Genomic DNA, 16,113 nt, shown 5'->3' with positions numbered 1-16,113 from the left:
CCCACTGTAGCTGTAGCTGGACCTCCCACTATAGCTGTAGCTGTACCTCCCACTATAGCTGGACCTCCCACTATAGCTGTACCTCCCACTGTAGCTGTATCTCCCACTGTAGCTGGACCTCCCACTGTAGCTGGACCTCCCACTGTAGCTGGACCTCCCACTGTAGCTGGACCTCCCACTGTAGCTGGACCTCCCACTGTAGCTGTACCTCCCACTGTAGCTGTACCTCCCACTGTAGCTGCACCTCCCACTGTAGCTGTACCTCCCACTGTAGCTGTACCTCCCACTGTAGCTGTAGCTGTACCTCCCACTGTAGCTGTACCTCCCACTGTAGCTGTAACTAGGCGTTTCCAAAAGCTGCATTTGAAGCTCAGTGGATGAGTGTTGATTGAGACCGGGAGGTAACCTGCTAATTATACTGCTGCTGCTTGTGTCTGGATGTACTCTAGATACCCAATCAGCAGGAGACTCTCTCTCTCTCTCTGTGGGCGTCGTTCTCACAGCGGGAGACTCTCTCTCTCTCTCTCTGTGGGCGTCGTTCTCACAGCGGGAGACTCTCTCTCTCTCTCTCTCTGTGGGCGTTGTTCTCACAGCGGGAGACTCTCTCTCTCTCTCTCTCTGTGGGCGTCGTTCTCACAGCGGGAGACTCTCTCTCTCTCTCTCTCTGTGGGCGTTGTTCTCACAGCGGGAGACTCTCTCTCTCTGTGGGAGTCAGAAAGTCTAGAGAATACATTTTCTCATCTTGCCAAACATTCAGACATTTCTATGCCGGTATCTCCTTTTTCTCTCCCTGAGTCATCCATCCGTGTTACGTACACACACCCAAAATAAACAAATAAAGCCTCGTGTCGCAGCCTAAATAAAGTTACCAGCCTGGAAGCCTCACACATTGACAGGTCCCCTGCTGACAAGTCGATGAGGAGGAGAGACACGGAGAAGATACATAAAGGAGGAGGTGTTGTAAGATATAGTGGTGCTGAGAAACACACACCAGAGTACCAAGATGATAGACAAGTCAGATAATGATACTGTATAATGGAAGTCATATGAACTCAGACAATGCTTGCTGTAAAGTCTGTAGTTACTGCTATGGATTGAGCACTTGCTCAGCGATACCTGTCAAAATGGGTTAAACTGACAAATCATCAGATAAATTCTGCACCAGACAGGATTTAAAATACCACAATAGAGTTAAGAATCTTTAGAGAGGAAATTACACCAAAAGAGGTTTCTAATTCTACACTAAACAGAACTCAAAACACAATCGTTTTTTTCCTACCTTTTCTGGCAGTGCTCCCAGTCCCAGGCAAGGTGTTACACAACACTTGATGAAGTGGTGTTACAACACACCATGTCATGTTTCAAAACATCTCTGGATGATGTGTTTACATACTTCAGCAAAGTTAAAGAGCGACTGCCTTTAATTAAAAAGCAACAAGTTCGCTTGAAAACGGGCCTGTGTGGAATCGATGAGTCAGAAACATTCTAGTGTCAAAATTGACTACAAAGTGTAAACAGGAATATTTTGATCATAAAGTCAGTCTCGTTTCAAATGGAGTTTGGAACACCCACGCATCACAATGGGTTATAATGAAGGTTGGGTTTTGATTGGACGATGCCCACTAACATGAGCTGAACTGCTGTGTTGATTGCTCTCCATCCAATAGCATAGACACTGCTACAGACCTAAAGGGGTCCTAAAATTCTAAATCAAATAGCGAAATGATCCACGGTATGACCATCGTAAAAAAATTCCATATGTTAGCTTAGTGGACCCCCCCCCCATATCATTAACCTCTACGGGACTGATCAGGAAACAAACACCCAAGACTGAAATCTCATTTTATCTAATGATGTGTTTGATACAGTTCCTATTTACTCATCAAACACATGGAAACCAAATGATTGACTCCGTTCCAATAATTCCATGTCAGACATTACACAGAGCCCATCCTCCTATAGCTCCTTCCACCAGCCTCCACTGTATTACATTCACATTACAACAGTACATGGGATCAGAACACACATCTGCAATACAGGCACATATCACGGCATCATAATTCATGTACAAATATGATATTATCATACATTGCCAGATGACAATTTAATTGAAGTATTTGTCTAAATAGCGACAGTAAGCTTACCTCTGAATCCTCCTGATTGGTGGTTCTTTATTTACATTAATTAAATATGCTTCTCTGCGTCTCTGCTAAAATCTGGGTAAATATTGAACGGAATGTGTCTTATTCAGTACATTTAGTAATTGTTTCCTTTTCTAAAGTCTGGCAAACTTTCCAGCAGGCACGCCAGCTAAGATACGAGAATTTCATAAAACATTTCTCCAAACTTTTTACCTAAATTGAATGATATGTTGATTTATTTTTTTATATTGAATTCACGTTAGTTGACAACTCACCAAATGTAAATCAAAACTAGACGTTAAACTGACGTCTGTGGTCAGTTGGTATCTAGCTGGATAGCTGATGCTAACTATATAAAATTGCTAGATGGCTAGTATTACAAAGAAACAGCAACAACAACAACAAAAAGCTGTATTTTTATTTATTTATCAAGAAAGAATCAATAAGCAACATAGCTTGAGCAAAAGAATTTACAACTTATATGTGACTATTGAGCAACTCCACTTGGTAGGCCTACTCCTAGTCCCAGTTAAGTGACAACACTTTCCCAAGCCGAGCTTCGTCTCCACACCAGTGTTAGGTGTTATCCAGAGGTTGTGTATAGAAATGAAAGATGTCGCCTGCAGACCACTCGACCCCTGAGTGCTGCAGCACAAGTGCAAAGACATGCTGAGGATGTGCTGCTCCTAATGGTGTATATATAAACCCTGGATTGTTGACGCTATGTAGGGACCAATGAGAGACTTTAACGCCGTCGGTCGGCCATATTGGCACAGCCCAGAAGAAGCAGTACGGCATAGAACTTATGGATTTCTACAGTACTTCAATTAAATTAAGTAAAAAATGACAGGTATTTAACAATTTGTTGTTCTGCTAAAATATATATATAAATATATAGTAAATAAAGTAAATATAATTTACTTATATAAGGTCCAATGCAGCCATTTTTTTCTCAATATTACCTTAATGCGATATCAAACATTTAAGTATCTTAATGTAATTGTTTTCAATTAAAATGGTAAAAGAATAAACATAAATAGCTTCTAAGCAAAGAACATTTTCTCAAGTAAAAATGTTGTTAGGACTGTCTAGGAGTGGTCTGAGTGGGGAGGGGAAAACTGAAAACTATTTGTTATTGGCGGAGAGGTTTGGAACTCATTCTGGGCCTTCAAAGGAAAATAATAATTTTAAACTAAAAGACTAAAAAGCACCTTAAGGAAAATCAAAGCTAAAAAGGTGTGTTTTAAGATCTCTTTTAAATATGGCCACAGTATCGGGCCTCCTCAGGTTCTCTGGCAGGTTATTAAAGAGGCTGGGGGCATAGTAACTAAAGACTGCCTCTCTATGCCTCTTGGTCCCCTCAGGTTCTCTGGCAGGTTATTAAAGAGGCTGGGGGCATAGTAACTAAAGACTGCCTCTCTATGCCTCTTGGTCCCCTCAGGTTCTCTGGCAGGTTATTAAAGAGGCTGGGGGCATAGTAACTAAAGGCTGCCTCTCCATGCCTCTTGGTCCTAGGCTTTGTGATAGTTAAACGGCCAGTGCCAGAGGACATGAGGGACCTACTGGGTACATAACTTAAAAGTATGTCTGACATGTATTGAGGTGCACAATTGTGGATTGATTTGAAAATCCGTAGTAAAGACACCCGTAACAACTAATGACTTCCTCTTCACTATGGATATTAATAGCCTCTGCATCAATAGCGAGGTAGAACCAGGCCTAGCTACAGTTAAAACCTACCTACTACGACACCCCACAACCAGACAGACCATCAACTACTACAATACCCCACAACCAGACAGACCATCAACTACTACAATACCCCACAACCAGACAGACCATCAACTACTACAATACCCCACAACCAGGCAGACCATCAACTACTACAATACCCCACAACCAGGCAGACCATCAACTACTACAATACCCCACAACCAGGCAGACCATCAACTACTACAATACCCCACAACCAGACAGACCATCAACTACTACAATACCCCACAACCAGACAGACCATCAACTACTACAATACCCCACAACCAGACAGACCATCAACTACTACAATACCCCACAACCAGACAGACCATCAACTACTACAATACCCCACAACCAGACAGACCATCAACTACTACAATACCCCACAACCAGACAGACCATCAACTACTACAATACCCCACAACCAGACCAGACCATCAACTACTACAATACCCCACAACCAGACAGACCATCAACTACTACAATACCCCACAACCAGACAGACCATCAACTACTACAATACCCCACAACCAGACCAGACCATCAACTACTACAATACCCCACAACCAGACAGACCATCAACTACTACAATACCCCACAACCAGACAGACCATCAACTACTACAATACCCCACAACCAGACAGACCATCAACTACTACAATACCCCACAACCAGACAGACCATCAACTACTACAATACCCCACAACCAGGCAGACCAGACCATCATCTACTACGATTACTGGAACTCACTTACTCTGAATTACTTTGAATTGAACAGTAATACCTACCTACAGGTAAAATGAGTGGCAATGGGTAAAATATTCACCAACCGCACCAACCGCAAAAAAAAACAACCAAAAAACATTTTAACACCTCAAATCTTATTTTATTTGTCACATACACATGGTTAGCAGATGTTAATGCGAGTGTAGGGAAATGCTTGTGCTTCTAGTTCTGACCATGCAGTAATATCTAACAATTTCACAATAACTACCTTATACACACAAGTGTATAGGAATGAATAAGAATATGTACATAAAAATATATGAATGAGCGATGGCCGAACGGCATAGGCAAGATGCAGTAGATGGTATAGAGTACAGTATATACATATGAGATGAGTAATGTAGGGTATGTAAACATTATATAAAGTGGCATTGATTAAAGTGGCTAGTGATACATTTATTACATCAAGATGGCAAGATGCAGTAGATGATATAGAGTACAGTATATACATATGACATGAGTAATGTAGGATATGTAAACATTATATAAAGTGGCATTGTTTAAAGTGGCTAGCGATACATTTATTACATACATTTTTCATTATTAAAGTGGCTTGAGTTGAGTCAGTATGTTGGCAGCAGCCACTGAATGTTAGTGATGGCTGTTTAACAGTCTGACGGCCTTGAGATAGAAGCTGTTTTTCAGTCTCTCGGTCCCAGCTTAGATGCATCTGTACTGACCTCGCCTTCTGGATGAGTGAACAGGCAAACCTTGAACATCACGGCCGGGCACCCCCTTCTAGACTACACAACCACCCCAACAAACAACATATAAACACCTTGATCAACACGTCCGGGCACCCCCTTCTAGACTACACAACCACCCCAACAAACAACATATAAACACCTTGATCAACACGTCCGGGCACCCCCTTCTAGACTACACAACCACCCCAACAAACAACATATAAACACCTTGATCAACACGGCCGGGCACCCCCTTCTAGACTACACAACCACCCCAACAAACAACATATAAACACCTTGATCAACACGGCCAGGCACCCCCTTCTAGACTACACAACCACCCCAACAAACAACATATAAACACCTTCATCAACACGGCCGGGCACCCCCTTCTAGACTACACAACCACCCCAACAAACAACATATAAACACCTTGATCAACACGGCCAGGCACCCCCTTCTAGACTACACAACCACCCCAACAAACAACATATAAACACCTTGATCAACACGGCCGGGCACCCCCTTCTAGACTACACAACCACCCCAACAAACAACATATAAACACCTTCATCAACACGGCCGGGCACCCCCTTCTAGACTACACAACCACCCCAACAAACAACATATAAACACCTTGATCAACACGGCCGGGCACCCCCTTCTAGACTACACAACCACCCCAACAAACAACATATAAACACCTTGATCAACACGGCCGGGCACCCCCTTCTAGACTACACAACCACCCCAACAAACAACATATAAACACCTTGATCAACACAGCCGGGCACCCCCTTCTAGACTACACAACCACCCCAACAAACAACATATAAACACCTTGATCAACACGGCCAGGCACCCCCTTCTAGACTACACAACCACCCCAACAAACAACATATAAACACCTTGATCAACACGGCCAGGCACCCCCTTCTAGACTACACAACCACCCCAACAACAACATATAAACACCTTGATCAACACAGCCAGGCACCCCCTTCTAGACTACACAACCACCCCAACAAACAACATATAAACACCTTCATCAACACGGCCGGGCACCCCCTTCTAGACTACACAACCACCCCAACAAACAACAACATATAAACACCTTGATCAACACAGCCGGGCACCCCCTTCTAGACTACACAACCACCCCAACAAACAACATATAAACACCTTGATCAACACGGCCGGGCACCCCCTTCTAGACTACACAACCACCCCAACAAACAACATATAAACACCTTGATCAACACAGCCGGGCACCCCCTTCTAGACTACACAACCACCCCAACAACAACAACATATAAACACCTTGATCAACACGGCCGGGCACCCCCTTCTAGACTACACAACCACCCCAACAAACAACATATAAACACCTTGATCAACACGTCCGGGCACCCCCTTCTAGACTACACAACCACCCCAACAAACAACATATAAACACCTTGATCAACACGTCCGGGCACCCCCTTCTAGACTACACAACCACCCCAACAAACAACATATAAACACCTTGATCAACACGTCCGGGCACCCCCTTCTAGACTACACAACCACCCCAACAAACAACATATAAACACCTTGATCAACACGTCCGGGCACCCCCTTCTAGACTACACAACCACCCCAACAAACAACATATAAACACCTTGATCAACACGTCCGGGCACCCCCTTCTAGACTACACAACCACCCCAACAAACAACATATAAACACCTTCATCAACACGGCCAGGCACCCCCTTCTAGACTACACAACCACCCCAACAAACAACATATAAACACCTTGATCAACACGTCCGGGCACCCCCTTCTAGACTACACAACCACCCCAACAAACAACATATAAACACCTTGATCAACACGGCCGGGCACCCCCTTCTAGACTACACAACCACCCCAACAAACAACATATAAACACCTTGATCAACACGGCCGGGCACCCCCTTCTAGACTACACAACCACCCCAACAAACAACAACATATAAACACCTTGATCAACACGGCCGGGCACCCCCTTCTAGACTACACAACCACCCCAACAAACAACATATAAACACCTTGATCAACACGTCCGGGCACCCCCTTCTAGACTACACAACCACCCCAACAAACAACAACATATAAACACCTTGATCAACACAGCCGGGCACCCCCTTCTAGACTACACAACCACCCCAACAAACAACATATAAACACCTTGATCAACACGGCCGGGCACCCCCTTCTAGACTACACAACCACCCCAACAAACAACATATAAACACCTTGATCAACACGGCCGGGCACCCCCTTCTAGACTACACAACCACCCCAACAAACAACATATAAACACCTTGATCAACACGTCCGGGCACCCCCTTCTAGACTACACAACCACCCCAAAAAACAACATATAAACACCTTGATCAACACAGCCGGGCACCCCCTTCTAGACTACACAACCACCCCAACAACAACATATAAACACCTTGATCAACACGGCCGGGCACCCCCTTCTAGACTACACAACCACCCCAACAAACAACATATAAACACCTTGATAAACACAGCCGGGCACCCCCTTCTAGACTACACAACCACCCCAACAAACAACAACATATAAACACCTTGATCAACACGGCCAGGCACCCCCTTCTAGACTACACAACCACCCCAACAAACAACATATAAACACCTTGATCAACACGTCCGGGCACCCCCTTCTAGACTACACAACCACCCCAAAAAACAACATATAAACACCTTCATCAACACAGCCGGGCACCCCCTTCTAGACTACACAACCACCCCAACAACAACATATAAACACCTTGATCAACACGGCCGGGCACCCCCTTCTAGACTACACAACCACCCCAACAAACAACATATAAACACCTTGATAAACACAGCCGGGCACCCCCTTCTAGACTACACAACCACCCCAACAAACAACAACATATAAACACCTTGATCAACACGGCCAGGCACCCCCTTCTAGACTACACAACCACCCCAACAAACAACATATAAACACCTTCATCAACACAGCCGGGCACCCCCTTCTAGACTACACAACCACCCCAACAAACAACATATAAACACCTTGATCAACACGGCCGGGCACCCCCTTCTAGACTACACAACCACCCCAACAAACAACATATAAACACCTTGATCAACACGTCCGGGCACCCCCTTCTAGACTACACAACCACCCCAACAAACAACAACATATAAACACCTTGATCAACACGTCCGGGCACCCCCTTCTAGACTACACAACCACCCCAACAAACAACATATAAACACCTTGATCAACACGGCCAGGCACCCCCTTCTAGACTACACAACCACCCCAACAAACAACATATAAACACCTTGATCAACACGGCCGGGCACCCCCTTCTAGACTACACAACCACCCCAACAAACAACAACATATAAACACCTTGATCAACACGGCCGGGCACCCCCTTCTAGACTACACAACCACCCCAACAAACAACAACATATAAACACCTTGATCAACACGGCCAGGCACCCCCTTCTAGACTACACAACCACCCCAACAAACAACAACATATAAACACCTTCATCAACACAGCCGGGCACCCCCTTCTAGACTACACAACCACCCCAACAAACAACATATAAACACCTTGATCAACACGGCCGGGCACCCCCTTCTAGACTACACAACCACCCCAACAAACAACAACATATAAACACCTTGATCAACACGTCCGGGCACCCCCTTCTAGACTACACAACCACCCCAAAAAACAACATATAAACACCTTCATCAACACAGCCGGGCACCCCCTTCTAGACTACACAACCACCCCAACAAACAACATATAAACACCTTGATCAACACGGCCGGGCACCCCCTTCTAGACTACACAACCACCCCAACAAACAACATATAAACACCTTGATCAACACGGCCAGGCACCCCCTTCTAGACTACACAACCACCCCAACAACAACAACATATAAACACCTTGATCAACACGGCCGGGCACCCCCTTCTAGACTACACAACCACCCCAACAAACAACATATAAACACCTTGATCAACACAGCCGGGCACCCCCTTCTAGACTACACAACCACCCCAACAAACAACATATAAACACCTTGATCAACACGGCCGGGCACCCCCTTCTAGACTACACAACCACCCCAACAAACAACATATAAACACCTTCATCAACACGGCCGGGCACCCCCTTCTAGACTACACAACCACCCCAACAAACAACATATAAACACCTTGATCAACACAGCCGGGCACCCCCTTCTAGACTACACAACCACCCCAACAAACAACATATAAACACCTTGATCAACACGGCCGGGCACCCCCTTCTAGACTACACAACCACCCCAACAAACAACATATAAACACCTTGATCAACACGGCCAGGCACCCCCTTCTAGACTACACAACCACCCCAACAAACAACATATAAACACCTTGATCAACACGGCCAGGCACCCCCTTCTAGACTACACAACCACCCCAACAAACAACATATAAACACCTTGATCAACACGGCCAGGCACCCCCTTCTAGACTACACAACCACCCCAACAAACAACATATAAACACCTTGATCAACACGGCCGGGCACCCCCTTCTAGACTACACAACCACCCCAACAAACAACATATAAACACCTTGATCAACACGGCCGGGCACCCCCTTCTAGACTACACAACCACCCCAACAAACAACATATAAACACCTTGATCAACACGGCCGGGCACCCCCTTCTAGACTACACAACCACCCCAACAAACAACATATAAACACCTTGATCAACACGGCCGGGCACCCCCTTCTAGACTACACAACCACCCCAACAAACAACATATAAACACCTTGATCAACACAGCCGGGCACCCCCTTCTAGACTACACAACCACCCCAACAAACAACATATAAACACCTTGATCAACACGGCCGGGCACCCCCTTCTAGACTACACAACCACCCCAACAAACAACATATAAACACCTTGATCAACACAGCCGGGCACCCCCTTCTAGACTACACAACCACCCCAACAAACAACATATAAACACCTTGATCAACACGGCCGGGCACCCCCTTCTAGACTACACAACCACCCCAACAAACAACATATAAACACCTTGATCAACACGGCCGGGCACCCCCTTCTAGACTACACAACCACCCCAACAAACAACATATAAACACCTTGATCAACACGGCCGGGCACCCCCTTCTAGACTACACAACCACCCCAACAAACAACATATAAACACCTTGATCAACACGGCCGGGCACCCCCTTCTAGACTACACAACCACCCCAACAAACAACATATAAACACCTTGATCAACACGGCCAGGCACCCCCTTCTAGACTACACAACCACCCCAACAAACAACATATAAACACCTTGATCAACACGGCCAGGCACCCCCTTCTAGACTACACAACCACCCCAACAAACAACATATAAACACCTTGATCAACACGTCCGGGCACCCCCTTCTAGACTACACAACCACCCCAACAAACAACATATAAACACCTTGATCAACACGGCCAGGCACCCCCTTCTAGACTACACAACCACCCCAACAAACAACATATAAACACCTTGATCAACACGGCCGGGCACCCCCTTCTAGACTACACAACCACCCCAACAAACAACATATAAACACCTTGATCAACACAGAGTAGATGGTTAAAGGGCACCCCCTTCCCAGGATTCCAGAACCACCTAGTGGTTAGGACCTTTTCTGATCTCCCGTTTGCCATCCACCTCCTGGTCATCATCATCATCATCAACAACCAAAAAATAAACTCACACAAATCCCACCACCTCACACAAGCCATACCTTACCAACAGAAATAAAAATTCAGGTTGTTCCACGTCACCACGTTGAAGAAGATTGCTGTAAAACACAATGACAGAGATTAAACACTTTGAGCTACATGTCAAACGAAAGGAATGCCCTTTAACCATCTACTCTATTTATGACATGTGGAAAGACCACTATAATAAAATGGGAGTATACAAAAATAAAATTCTTCCTGTATGCACCTGGAATTAGACAACATAACATGTGTGAACCACAGTTCCAAGTAGAAAGAAATGAAAAACAGAAGCGGTACATAATGGGAATGGTGGTGTCCACATCTCCAACCTGCTGGTGCTACAGGAGCGATAGAAGTTCAAGTAATGCCACTGTAGTGATTGAGGGAGAGGAGTGGGACCAGGGCTGCTTGCCCTGGATCAGTGTAGTTTAAACACACTTGACAAAAGCTATATGACCAGTATCTTTGTTTAGACCTATCCTGTTCTTTCTGAGCCATAAAGGTCCAGACCTCTTGGTAGATGTCAAGCAAGCCTACGGCGGGGTTACTACTGTATGGGTCTCTGACATACATCCCAGTGTCTCCATCCTGCCTTTGAAAAATAAATAGGAAGCTGGGTTAGCACACAAAATAGCTAACATTGTACTGTTAACTAGCAGGCATGAAATAGATAGCAACGTTAGTTTCAGTAACATAACGATGACGACATGGATTTATATCACAAGTTCCTGGGCTGACAGTTGGCATGAAATGACTTGTCAGAAAAGGGCGACGTTTTCACTATGACATGAGTAAACAAACTAGGTACAACACCCTCTTGCCTAACGTTAGTCAGTATAAAAGACAGCTAACTTAGCTAACTAAAATACAATAGTATGGGAAGCTTATAGCACAACATGCTAGCGGACTTTCGGAAGATAAATACACATCCATAAACGCTATACTGTACTAGTTGTAAAACCATGATGGAATGTATAAATATATATCTAGAATCTGGAAATAAAATTGCACACTTACAGATTGTTAACGTTAGAGAAGGAGCTCCTCTGTCGATGTTTTTCCGATCATAAGCTTACTTGAAGGAATCAATGAATGGACTTCTATATAAACATTAGTTTTTCTAAATATAAAGGCTTTTGGGGCAGAGAAAATCATCTATAGCATTTTCCTACTTTGAAAAAAAAACCTTCACATTTGTCACGCGTTTTCTACAGTTGTAAAAGCAAAAACAAAAAGGTGAGAAAAAAAAAATCAGGTGTAAAGAAATGCTTCATTTCAAAACGTGTGAAATTAAGAAGATAGGCACTTTATTCACCTGTTCATGGCAGAAAGGACATGCTGAAGAATCACGTGTAAAAATGTACATCAAGCGATGAGAACTTTTGAATATTGTACTTTCAGACGCATGAAATTGTGTTCTGAACCTGAAAACATGATCTGGACGCATGCGTAGTAAGGGACACGTTTCCTGCGTCAAAACGTACCACGTTGTAGCCCCTCCCACCTCAATATCCGGGACTTTGACTCTGTTTGACTTCCGGCATGTGGCGATGAATCGCTTATTCAGACAGGGAGATGAGGTTTCTTAAATATGGATCAAAGTGTTGAAATTACTCAATTACATTTACAAAATGAAAACGTTACAGCAAGGCGTTTGTGAGAAAAATGAATGAAGAAATTAAAACAACTTTTTCCACATTGCATTACAACTACATAGCTGACGCTGGATTGCTAAATTAGTTTATTTTCATTGAAGTAGCATGGCTAGTTAGCTAGTTAGCAATAGTCTTCTGTCTAGACTCTAGCCTGTAACTAATGGTTGTTACGTTGTGGAACAGAGCAATAGTTATTTCTACTTGTCATTAGTTTGAGACTAACATTAGTTAGAAAATAATTGTTTACTTTGTGTATATTTGTTGTGTAATTGGTTGGCGTTGCTAGTTAGCAAGCTGAGATTGATTTGCTCAAATTGGCTAATTTTGCGATTAACTAGTGTTTTAATAAGAGAACAGGCTAGCTCCCTGCACAACCTAGAGTAGAGAATGTGGAATAAGATTTGTCTGTTGCAGTGCCCAGACGAGGTGAGAGCAAACTGCTACAGAGATAAAAGGTAAGATCTCTATCTTGAATAGTTATATTTCAAGGTTGAACCAATGCAATAGGTATTTTATTGGCTTTGCTAAATGAGCTGCTTTTCCTGAAAATGTCTATCTGATAAAGTTGTTAGTTCAAGTTATTGTTCTTCTTTTGCAACATTACAGCCACAACATCATAATCAAGTACTCAAGCATCTGCAGACCAACGAGGAGGAGGAAGGCTTATAGAACATGAATTACTAGCTCGTTATATCAGAGACATTTTATTGGCTTGCTAAATGAGCTGCTTTTCCTGAAAATGTCTCTGATAAAACTACACTGTTAGAAAAAAAGGTGCTATCCAGAACTTAGTTATTCAGCTGTCCCCATAGGATAACTTTTTGAAGAACTCTTGTTGGTTCCAGGTAGAACCCTTGTTGGTTCCAGGTAGAACCCTTTCCACGGAGGGTTCTACATGGATCCCAAAATGGTTATACCTGGAACCAAAAAGTGTTATACTATGGGGACGGCTGAAGAACCCTTTATTTCTAAGTGTATCTAGTTGTTGTTCTATTGCAATGTCCATGTTACATTACATTACATTTAACATTTACATTTAAGTCATTTAGCAGACGCTCTTATCCAGAGCAAACACCATGCTCTACCAACTGAGCCACAGGGAACTGAGCCACAGGGAACTGAGCCACAGGGAACTGTTGTTAGACACAACTTGATGAACAGGTAGTCAAGCCCCTGAAGACCAGCGAGGAGGAGAAAAGCCTGCTGTGGATGAGCAAGCTAGAACAATAACACCTAGCTATATCAGATAAACATGTTCAGGAAAAGCAGGGAGCTAGTAGTAGTAACATTATTATTTGAAACCTCACATGCTCATAATCTGTATCTGTGTTCTATTTAAGCAATAAGGCACCTCAGGGGTTTGTGGTATATGGACGATATACCAGGGCTAAGGGCTGTTCTTATGCACGACGTAACGCAAAGTGCCTGCTATATTGGCCATATACCACAAACCCCTGAGGTGCCTTATTGCTATTAAAAACTGCTTACAAACGTAATTACAACAGTAAACAAGTAGTATTGACTCATACCTGTGGTATACGGTCTGATATACCATGGCTTGCTACAGTATCTGTCTCATGTTGTACTGATCATCAACATGAACAAGACTGAATTCTGTAGAATTGTCAACTGATCTAAATTCTTGTTAGGAAGATGTTTCTGTTCAGAATGACATGTTTATGACTGTTGATCACAGGAATCTCCGAATGCCATGTAGAATGAGCACCATGGATGAAAGGAGGGGGAGGAAAACGGACAGCTTCTTTCTACCACACCTTCACCAAGTCATACAATGTTTGCTTCATGAATAATTGTTACATTTGAATTCAGCCTTTGTAGTTTGGAAAGTATAGTGACTATTATTGCTTCAATTTATTTATCAAACAAATGTGGGTTTGGAAAATTAGGTACTTTTCGCAAAACAATCCCCTCTTCTTTCTACCACACCTTCACCAAGTCATACAATGTTTACTTCATGAATAATTGTTACATCTGAAATAGATACATTATTATTTTAGTATATTCTGTTTCTAATGTTTGTTTTTTAATGCTGGATGTGAGTAATTTAGCAGGTCTATAGTAATGATGTATTGTTTTGGAACATGTAACTATCTATTCAGTCAAAATTCACTTATTTTATGTTTGCTAAAATGTTTTGTAGTGTTTGTAATGAGAATTAATGAGCTATTTTCAAAACATTGGATTACCAACTTGAGAGGTGCTGTCTCAGTTTGCATCACATTGTCACATGGACGTGTGTGTGTGTATATATATACACACTGAACAGAAATATAAACGCAACATGTAAAGTGTTGGTCTCATGTTTCAAGAGCTGAAATAAAAGATCCCAGACATTTTCCATACGCACAAGAATTTCACCTTTATTTAATTAACCAGGTAGGCTAGTTGAGAACAAGTTCTCATTTGCAACTGCGACCTGGTCAAGATAAAGCAAAGCAATTCGACACATACAACGTGGAATAAACAAAACATACAGTCAATAGAAAAAAAGAAAACAAAAAGTCTATACAGTGAGTGCAAATGAGGTAAGATAAGGCAATGAATAGGCCATGGTGGCGAAGTAATTACAATATAGCAATTAAACACTGGAATGGTAGATGTGCAGAAGATGAATGTGCAAGTAGAGATACTGGGGTGCAAAGGAGCAAGATAAATAAATACAGTATGGGGATGAGGTAGGTAGATAGATGGGCTGTTTACAGGTGCAGTGAAGAAGAAGCTTATCTCATGTTGTGAACCCTGCTGCCTCAGTAACAGTTTATACATTCCCTTTTAGATAACATTTGAATTCATCCTTTGTTGTTTGGAAAGTATAGTGACCGTTATTGCTTCAATTTATTTATCAAACAAATGGGGGTTTGGAAAAGTAGGTACTTTTTGCAAAACAATCCCCTCTGGTGGATGGAAAGTGTCATAACTTATTTTTTTATACTTGATATTTAGCTTGATACTTCAGACAAGGAAATATTATGAATAGTTAATTAAAATGAAAAAATACCTTTATGAATTATGAAACCTTTGTGCTTTTTGTTCAATACATAAATGCTTAAAAAAAAAACACAACATGTCACGTTAGCTACTAAATAAATGCAAAAACAACTACAACAACGCCATTCCTTACCCAATAGGCTGTACAGGTGTAATGAACGAGGGTAAAAATGACCATAACAAGCGTTCTAATCACCTGTCAACACACACTGAACAGGTGGAATG

General features: G+C 43.0%; 2 long non-coding RNA genes across 9 annotated transcripts; one reads left to right on the top strand and one right to left on the bottom strand.

The window, feature by feature from the left end:
• Positions 1–4,760: 4,760 nt before the first annotated feature.
• Positions 4,761–12,662, bottom strand: LOC145858092 (uncharacterized). Of its 8 annotated transcripts, none has more exons than XR_014378924.1 (3): positions 12,242–12,662; positions 6,551–11,301; positions 4,761–6,482 (listed from the first exon to the last, which is right to left on the bottom strand). It is a non-coding gene; the product is annotated as an uncharacterized LOC145858092 (long non-coding RNA). The 8 variants fall into 8 exon arrangements; XR_014378922.1 differs by having other exon boundaries at positions 4,761–7,510; positions 7,579–11,301; XR_014378919.1 differs by having other exon boundaries at positions 4,761–7,917; positions 7,989–11,301.
• A 133-nt stretch (positions 12,663–12,795) lies between these two features.
• Positions 12,796–15,242, top strand: LOC123744761 (uncharacterized). The gene is made up of 2 exons (XR_006771241.2): positions 12,796–13,334; positions 14,576–15,242. It is a non-coding gene; the product is annotated as an uncharacterized LOC123744761 (long non-coding RNA).
• Positions 15,243–16,113: the final 871 nt, after the last annotated feature.

This window comes from Salmo salar, chromosome 09 (genome assembly GCF_965601325.2).
Source record: "Salmo salar chromosome 09, fSalSal1, whole genome shotgun sequence".
NCBI classification, from domain to species: domain Eukaryota; kingdom Metazoa; phylum Chordata; class Actinopteri; order Salmoniformes; family Salmonidae; genus Salmo; species Salmo salar.
Note: the sequence above shows the minus strand (reverse complement) of the source record. Positions and strands in the feature narration are given on the sequence as shown.